The following is an 8,801-nucleotide window of genomic DNA, read 5'->3' as shown; positions in this document are numbered from 1 at the left end:
CTGGAGCATTAAGTCTGAGGTTGCAGAGAGAATGCTTTTAGACTTTTCAAAATCAGGATCTGATCAGACTGGTATGAGCAAATACAAAACAATGTCATGGAAAAATTATTTAAACCAATAAAATCATCACAAACATGGATGTACTGTGAGATTTTTTTTTAAATCAATGTGCAGTATTAATTCTTACTCCACTGCAGTCTTAGATGTGTTAGGGCTGAATTATTTTGGTATCTCTTTAGCCAACCACTTCCTCCATACTGTGAAGTACCCGCGTTACTGGGACGTGTTATGTTGGAGTGGGAAAAAATGTTTATTGTAAGTAGTGGGGAATTGTGGGAAAGATGTAAAAAAAAAAATTCAAACTCTGTGGAGGCTGAAAGGGATTATAGGGGGGTGCGTGCCTGTTGGACAGAGTGTGAAGGGTAAGGAAAGCTGAAAAAGGCTGGGAAGGTTGGCTTGAGGTGCAGGCCCTTGAGGAAAATGCTGCTGTTCCAATAAAAGTTCATAATCCTTCACCCCATCCAAACCTGGAGTGCAGCATGCTACAATATATTCAATGCTGTGAAAGTGTTTTCTCTAATTTCATCACATCTTTTTGTTAGTTATAGCAGTATATGAATGGAGCATGGGAGAGAAAATGACACCAGTATTGTCATTTCAGTGTGGAAGATAATCTGTAGTCATACATGCAGGAGGAAAAAAAAAAAGCTTTTCTTTCACAGATAACGGGTTGTGCCACCTTTAGCTGCAATAACTGCAACTAAGCACTTCCTGTAGCTGTTGACCAGAATCTCACGTTGCTGTTTGGCACACTCCTCCAAGCATAACTGCTTTAGCCCAGCAATATTTGCATCTTCTTGACACGTCTCAATCAAGTTCAGGTCATGTTAGGACTTTGATTAGGCACTTCCATACCTTTATTGTATATTTTGTTTTTGGTCATTCTGAGGTTGACTTTCCTGTATTTTGGAATCATTGTCTTGCTACACGATTCAGCTGTTTGAGCTTCAGCTCATGGACTGAATCGTGATATTCTTCTTTAGATTTTTTTTTTTTTTTTTGAAATACAAAGAGAAAGTTGTCATTCCTGGGTGCTTTCTAATTTTTTTCTAGGTTTAAAAACTGATGGATTATCTTGATGAGGGTTTTTTTTAAAACTTAGTTTATCTCTAAATGCATCAGTCTTCCTGGTGTTGTTCCAGTATCTTCATGAAGCTGCACTAAGTGTTTTTCTCTTTTCTTTTCTTCATGAAGAACAAATGTCAAGCATGATGGTGGCAGTGTGATGATGATCTGGAGATTAAAGCCAGTTCCAAAAAAAAAAACAACAAAAAATTGCCAGGCATGCAGGTCCTATGGCAGCGAAACATCTCCAGATTATCACACTGCCACCAACATGCTTGACAGTTGCTGGAAGATGGTCTGAAACGCTGTAATTGCTTTTTACCAGATATAATTCATCCCATGTTGTGGAAGAAGTCACACTTTTGGCTTAGTTGTCTACAAAACATTGTTCCAGAAGTCTTGAGAGTCATCCAGGGGCTTTTTGGCAAACTGTAGAAGATATATCCTGTTCTTTTAGTGAGCAGTGGTTGTTGCCTTGCAACTGTCCCGTGTACCCCATGTTTCCACTGTGTTTTACTTATTGTGGAGTCATGAACACTAACTTGAGCTGAGGCAAGAGAGGTCTGCAGTTCCCTGGATTTTATTCTTGGGAGTTTTTTTTTTTTTTTTTTTTTACTTCATTAAAGAATTTATTTATTCTGAATACTGGAGAGGACTCACACCAATTAGACCTGATTGTATACAAACAGTTAATTCCTTTAAGTAAATTAAAGTTTGGGGGGGCAATTACTTTTCGGCATCTATTATTGGTAATTTCATTATGTTCCACATCAATGAAAGGCCATAAAAAACCATTTAGTGTCATTCTTTTTCTCTCACGTGTTCAATTTGTATACTGTTAGAATTGACAAAAAGATCGGATCAAATTTAATGTCTAAAACCTGGGTGGCCTTTTTTCTAATTAAGTTTCGTCTCTGGTGTGACGTGCCAAAAGTTTAATATTTTTAATCAAGGTCACTGCTTCTTAAATCCTCAGAGGATACTACTCACTTGCACTCCCTTTTTCTCCTAAGGACAAGAGCTTGACATTAGCAAAGGGGAAATATGCAAATAATGGCACAGCATGGATCGCTATTTTAAATTTTAAACAATCAGCAGGTGGACTCATTTATCCCAGAAAGTAATGGTGATCTGAACTTGTGATGGGGTTATTATTCAATGAGCAGTCTCATATTTTAACCTCAGCTTAAGTACTGGTATACATGAATCGAGTGTGAGTAGTATAAACCTCTCTAAATATTTCTGAAGTCACAGGAAAACCATTTGTAATGTTATAGAACATTATCTATTACGATTTGCCTTTTACATGGCAAAATCTGTCATTTAAAATAATGTTTTGAAGTCATTCATAATCTGGCATTTGTTTTTTACATTTACATTTATTCATTTAGTAGACACTTTTCTCCAAAGTGACGTACATCTCACAGAAAATACAATTTGTTCATTACATTAGTAGAAAGAGACATACTTGCAGATATGTGATTAAGTAAACCTAGTTTCTTTCTTCCCACTTTATTCAGTGATATTTATCGCACAAGTAGGTGCATAAAACTCAGGATAGACTAATCCTGATCGCCCACCCACACACATTGGCTGAAGCCACTTGTCCCAAGCAGGGTCACAGCAAGCCGAAGCCTAACCTGGCAACACGGCACAAGGCTGGAGGGGGAGGGGATACACCCAGGACGGGACGCCATTCCGTCACAAGGCACCTCAAGCGGGACTCGAACTCCAGAACCACCAGAGAGCAGAACCCAGCCAAACCCGCTGAGACAACGCACCCCCATATTCTGATCACCTTCCTGCATTATTTTTTATTTTTTTTTTTTTTTAAGTACACAAACATTTACATACAATACAGGAGTAGCGGCTCTGTAAAGGCTTATCTGGGGATGATCGTAAAGTTACGGTGCATGAACATTTACACCGTACATGAGCTGAAGAGATCTTGGGCGAAGTGGATCCGGAAAAGGTAAGTTTTCAGACCCTTCTTGAGCGTAGACATGGTTTCTGCAGTTCTGAGTGAGAGAGGAAAGTCATTCCACCACAATGGAGCCAGAACCGAGAACCTCCGAGCTTTACCTTTTGTGCGTGGCACCACCAAGTGAGCAGAAGTAGCTAAGCGAAGGGGTCTGGTGGGGGTGTAGCAGTTGATCAAGTCCTGTAAATAGCTGGGAGAAGTTCTATTGATGCATTTGTACACAGTAACCAGGGTTTTAAATTTGATACGGGCAGCTATAAGAAGCCAGTGCAGAGAAACGAGTAGAGGAGATACATGGGAACGCTTTGGAAAGTTAAGCACAACTCAGGCAGCAGCGTTCTGTATCAGCTGTAGAGGTTTGATGGCAGTAGGAGGAAGGCCACACAGGAGAGATTTGCAGAGTCCAGACGGGATGTCACCATGGCCTGGACAAGTAGTTGGGCAGAGTCAGTTCTGAGGTAAGGACAGATCCTGCGGATGTTATGCAGGATGTATCTGCAGGATCGGGTTGTGGCTTTGATGTGCTGAGAGAAAGATAGACTTGAGTCAACCGTCGCTCCCAGACTCTTAGCCGAGGAGGTAGGCAAAATGAGTGAGTTGTTCAGTTTTATCGAGAGATCATGACAAGAGGACAGGCCAGCTGGAAGGTGAAGGATCTCTGTTTTGGAAAGGTTGAGCTGGAGGTGGTGATCAGACATCTATGCAGAGATGTCTGACAGGCAGGCAGCAATGCGTGCGGAAATGTCTGACGCTCCAGGTGGAAAGGAGAGGAAGAACTGGCTATCATCAGCATAGCAGTGGTATTTGAATCCATGGGAGGCTATGACCGAGCCGAGGGAGGAGGTGTAGATCGAGAAGAGAAGAGGGCCCAGTACCGAGCCCTGCAGGACACCGATTGAGAGAGGCAGAGGAGAAGAACAAGAGCTCCGCCAGACCACTTGATAGGATCTGTCAGATAGGTAGGACTCAAGCCATTATCTTAGTGCTGCTCCTTTGACCTCAAGCTGACTAAGAGGAGAGTAGGATCTGGTGGTCGACAGTGTCGAACGCTGCAGACCGATCGAGGAGGATGACGACCAAGGAGAGGGAGGCGGCTCTAGCCGACTGAAGAGCATCAGACACCACCAGAAGTGCCATCTCCGTGGAACTGACCTTAAGCAGAGGATTGATAGATCACCTTTAATATGACCTGCCCACTGTGTGAAAGCAGCAGATCTGTAGTAACATGGATGGGATCCAACATGCCAGCATGTAAAATCAACATGTAGTGATGTTTTTTATTTTTTTTAATCTAAGATTATTTTTCAACAATTTTGCTGCTGAAGTTTTACAGTCTGGACCAGAGCTCTCCGACCACATTCGGTATCTAGAAATTAGATTATAGAATGGCTGACTGCTGCATTGCTTGTTGACAAGACTGAGGCTGTAACTTGTGGTTTCTCAACTACTTCGATATCTATGCTTTTAGTCATATGTTAATGTACAGCTCACATATATATTTTATACAGTATATCACAGCATATTTTGAAATACCTGTCACACCTCAATTAGTGTATGTGAAGCCTGTTAAAACTGAACCAGTTAGGCTGACTCTTGAATTACATTTACATTTATTAATTTAGCTGACACTTTTTTCCAAAGCGACTACGATATTAAGATGCCTACAATTTTTCCCCATTTATACAGCTGGGTAATTTTAGTGGATCAATTTTAGGGTAAGTAGCTTTTTCAAGGGTACTACAGCTGGAGGTGGGATTCGAAATCTGCAACCTTTGGGTTCAGAGGCAGAAGCTCCAAGCACAATGCTGCCAGCTGCCCCTCTAAATTAAATTGTATGTATTTCTATAAGGAGAAGGTAGCGTAGTTAAGTCTCCTAGGGCCACATTTATAAAACCGTTGCATGCATGGATTTTACCGTAAATACTGTGTGTTTTCACTGTGTGTAATCTCACACACAAATATCAGCCAACGCTGAGACTGATAAAACTTGAAACTGAAACGCCAGTGTCTTTGCCTGTACCGAAATATCAAGCAATTTGTAAATATATTTTGCTGAACTGCATGTTCAAAAGATCAGGTGTGACTGAATATGGAATTGCATACTGTGTTCATGAGCTTATTTTTAATGTGATATATGAATACATTTATAACTGAGGTCCCTGAGATATACCCTCAGTATGGGAATATCATTTGTGTCATGGAAAAGAAAGACACAACTCACACACACACATTTTCAGAACCGCTTGTCCCATACGGGGTCGAGGGGAACCGGAGCCAACCCAGTAACACAGAGCGGAAGGCCGGAGGGGGAGGGGACACACCCAGGACGGGACGCCAGTCCGTCGCAAGGCACCCCAAGCGGGACTCGAACCCCAGACCCACTGTTCATTTATATATATATGTTTTAATTGTTATAAACACCAACAGCATCCTTATTAAAGTCACTTTGGGAGTCAGTAGATGGTTTGTTATTCTTTATTTGGCAACTTACAATGTCAGGTCTGTATACTATGTTAACACTTAAGCTACAAACCCATTTATACAGCAGCCAGGTGTTCTTACTCAGTCAGTTCAGCATAAGTACACACACATAGTCTGAAAGCACTCGACCCAGCGAACCGGAACCTAACGCGGCAACACAGGGCGTAAGGCTGGATTCAAACCCCACACCAATCAGAGAGCAGGCCCTGGAACAACCTGCTGCACCACTGTGCCCCCCAGATTCAAACCAAGGATGCTGACCTGCAAGATGCCAGCCTTAACCACAAGGCAATCAAATAAAGAATGCAATGAGTAATAGACATGACATAATAGGAAATCACTGGCTAGCCTTATGACTTTATCCTCATGATTAACTGAAGGATGAGCCATTTATTACTGTAACGTGTACTTGTTCTAGAATGCATCGAATACCCAGAAACAAAGATCCGAGACTCTAACGTGCAGAACATGAGGTTACACTATGAAGTGGAAAATGGTAAACCTATAAAATGTTAAGCAGCTGGAGAATCCTGTTTTCCGTGTTGTTTCCCAGGAGGCTCAGGACACACACGCACACACACGCACACAGAGTTACGTTCAGGGTGATTTAGCGTGGGCAGCTCACCTAAACTGCACAGCTATGGCTTTTGGGAGGAAGCCCATGTGAATTTAGGTTGAACAGAAATCTCCACAGAGACAGAGTCTGGACCAGATTCTTACAGAGCAGCCTGGAGCGCCGAGGAATGAAGTGAATAATAAAGAAGACATTCATGTGTTACTACCTGCAGAGTTAAAATTATTTCAAAGTGTCGTTTTTAACACATGTAGTGTTGGGAATGTAAAACTGCTCATTTTCTTGACCTTTCTAAGTGTTAATTTAACACTCCGTGCTCAATCTGACACCCATGAATTGAACTGGGTCATGATAATTCACCACTCACTATATTCCTTTTTCAGTAAAAATATTTTTTCTGTACTTATAACTAGATTCAGTAACACTGAATCAGCTTGCCTTCAATACAAGGTATGCCACACTGAATCTTCTACAGTTCAGCAAAAATCTTTATATGTTTTACTTGAGCATTAAGTGTGCTGGTTTAATTTTTAGTTTTCTTTATCTATTCAGGAAAGCTGGTAGCCTAGTGGTTAGAACTTCTCCTTTTGGACCCAAAGGTTCCAGGTTCAAATCTCATCTCTAGGACCCTAGAGCAAGATACTTACCCTAAATTGCTCCAGTAAAATTGCCCAGCTGTATAAATGGGTAAATAGCTGTAGGTAGATTAACACTGTAATTCACTTTGGAGAAAAGCATCAGCTAAATGAGTTAATGTAAAACTGTTAATTTTCTCAACCTTTATAGGCATTGCCTTCTGATGGAGACCGAGTGCCTCTGGATAAAAACAGAGGAAAGTACGGAAGAAAAAGGGGTTTAACCAAATGAGATGAGTATGCTCCACTAAAGCCAGTTCCAGTTTTTTCTATTCTCCCTGACTGGAGAACTGAATGCAGGTATGACATCGTATCAACACCTACCACGATACTGAAGAACTCAAGGCTTTGTTTTATGTGCATTTAGAAATATGGTATATCCATTCAATTAATTTGAAAATTATCTACCAGATGCAAAGATGTAAAATATTCAGTTGAGCTTCTTGGTTTCTCTACTGAGCCATTCTCCGTTAAATTGATATAATATAGATGTACAGTAAGTATAACAGTGTTTTTGAGGATTTTTTTGAGCGCCAATGGAATGCTGGCTCTACCATGTATTCATTGAGCCGTTCAAAATGCAGACATTTGTATGTGCCAATGGCTGGTCCAAGTTCAAGGAGGTCTACTGTACCAAGTAAAAGGCACCCCCTTCACCATCTATTATGATGTCAGTGGCTTCAGAGCTGTCATGGAGCAGAAATTCAAGTTTTCTTTATTCAAGCCTTCCAACTCAAATCCTTACACCAGGCATGCTAAAGGGTGAAGGGTGGAGACATGGAGGATCCAACAGCTACTGGTCTTCTCAGTACTGTCCTACATCAAAGCCATAGAGGAGCCTAAATACAGATACAAACTGCTTTGAAACATACAGTGCAAGAACAAAGAAATATTCGCATTTATTCATTTAGCAGATGCTTTTCTCCAAAGTGAAGTACATCTCATAGAAAATACAATTTGTGCATTACCTTAGGAGAAAGAGACATAGCTGCTGACTCGTAAGTACAGTTAGTTTTCTTTACCCTATGCACCGATGTTCATCACACAAGTAGCTGCATAAAACTTAACCAGAATATCGATGATTCCTAATCACCTTCCTAGTAGTTTTTTTTTCTTTGAGATACATATAAACATTTACGTCATATTGCAGGAGTGGCTCTGTAGAGGATTGATCTGAGTGTGATCATGAACAATTATACCTTACATGAACTTAAGAGAGCGTGAGCGAAGTGAGTCCGGAAGAGATGAGTTTTAAGACGCTTTTTAAATGTGGACAAAGATTCAGCAATTCTGAGCGAGAGGGGGAGGTTGTTCCACCACAACGGAGCCAAAACCTAGAACCTCCGTGCTTTACCTTTCATGCGTGGGACCACCAAATCTCATATTGAGTGAGATTCTTTATTTGGTAAATTTCCTGTTTCCAGCTATTACATATACAGTAAAGACTCATTTCCTGCTCTGTCCAAACTGTAAGTACATTCCTTACTCTGCCTGTCTGCCCTGCCCAATGAGTAAGGCTTACTCATGAAGCTCTTCTCTTGTAGTATCATTGCACTCTTAGTGATATCTGTCTTTCAGCTTCCATTTATGCTGACATCCTGGCCAAATAGGAAGGAGAGTCTCTGAAAGCTGGGCTGTCCACTCAGACTTCAGCACGTCCACTTCTCTGTCCCGTGTTGTCTTCAGAGGGACCTGTTTAATTACCCCTCCATTACATCACTAATGAAGGACTGCACTGTAACGCTGGAGGGGAGGGGTTTGAGCAGCAATACAGCTGGAATTATGATCTTGGAGAAAATAGTGTCAACCATCTACAACTTTATTTATCTAACTGACACTTTTCGTCAAAGTGACTCACTAAACCTAACCCTTACCCATTTATACAGGTGGGTAATCTTACTGGAGCACTTTAGGGTAAGTACCTTGCTCAAGGGTACTAGAGCCAGAGATCAAACCAGAAACCTTTGGAGCCAAAGGCAGTAGTGCTAACCACTATGGTGCCTGC

Source organism: Scleropages formosus, chromosome 12 (assembly GCF_900964775.1).
Source record: "Scleropages formosus chromosome 12, fSclFor1.1, whole genome shotgun sequence".
In the NCBI taxonomy this organism is placed as follows: Eukaryota; Metazoa; Chordata; class Actinopteri; order Osteoglossiformes; family Osteoglossidae; genus Scleropages; species Scleropages formosus.
Note: the sequence above shows the minus strand (reverse complement) of the source record.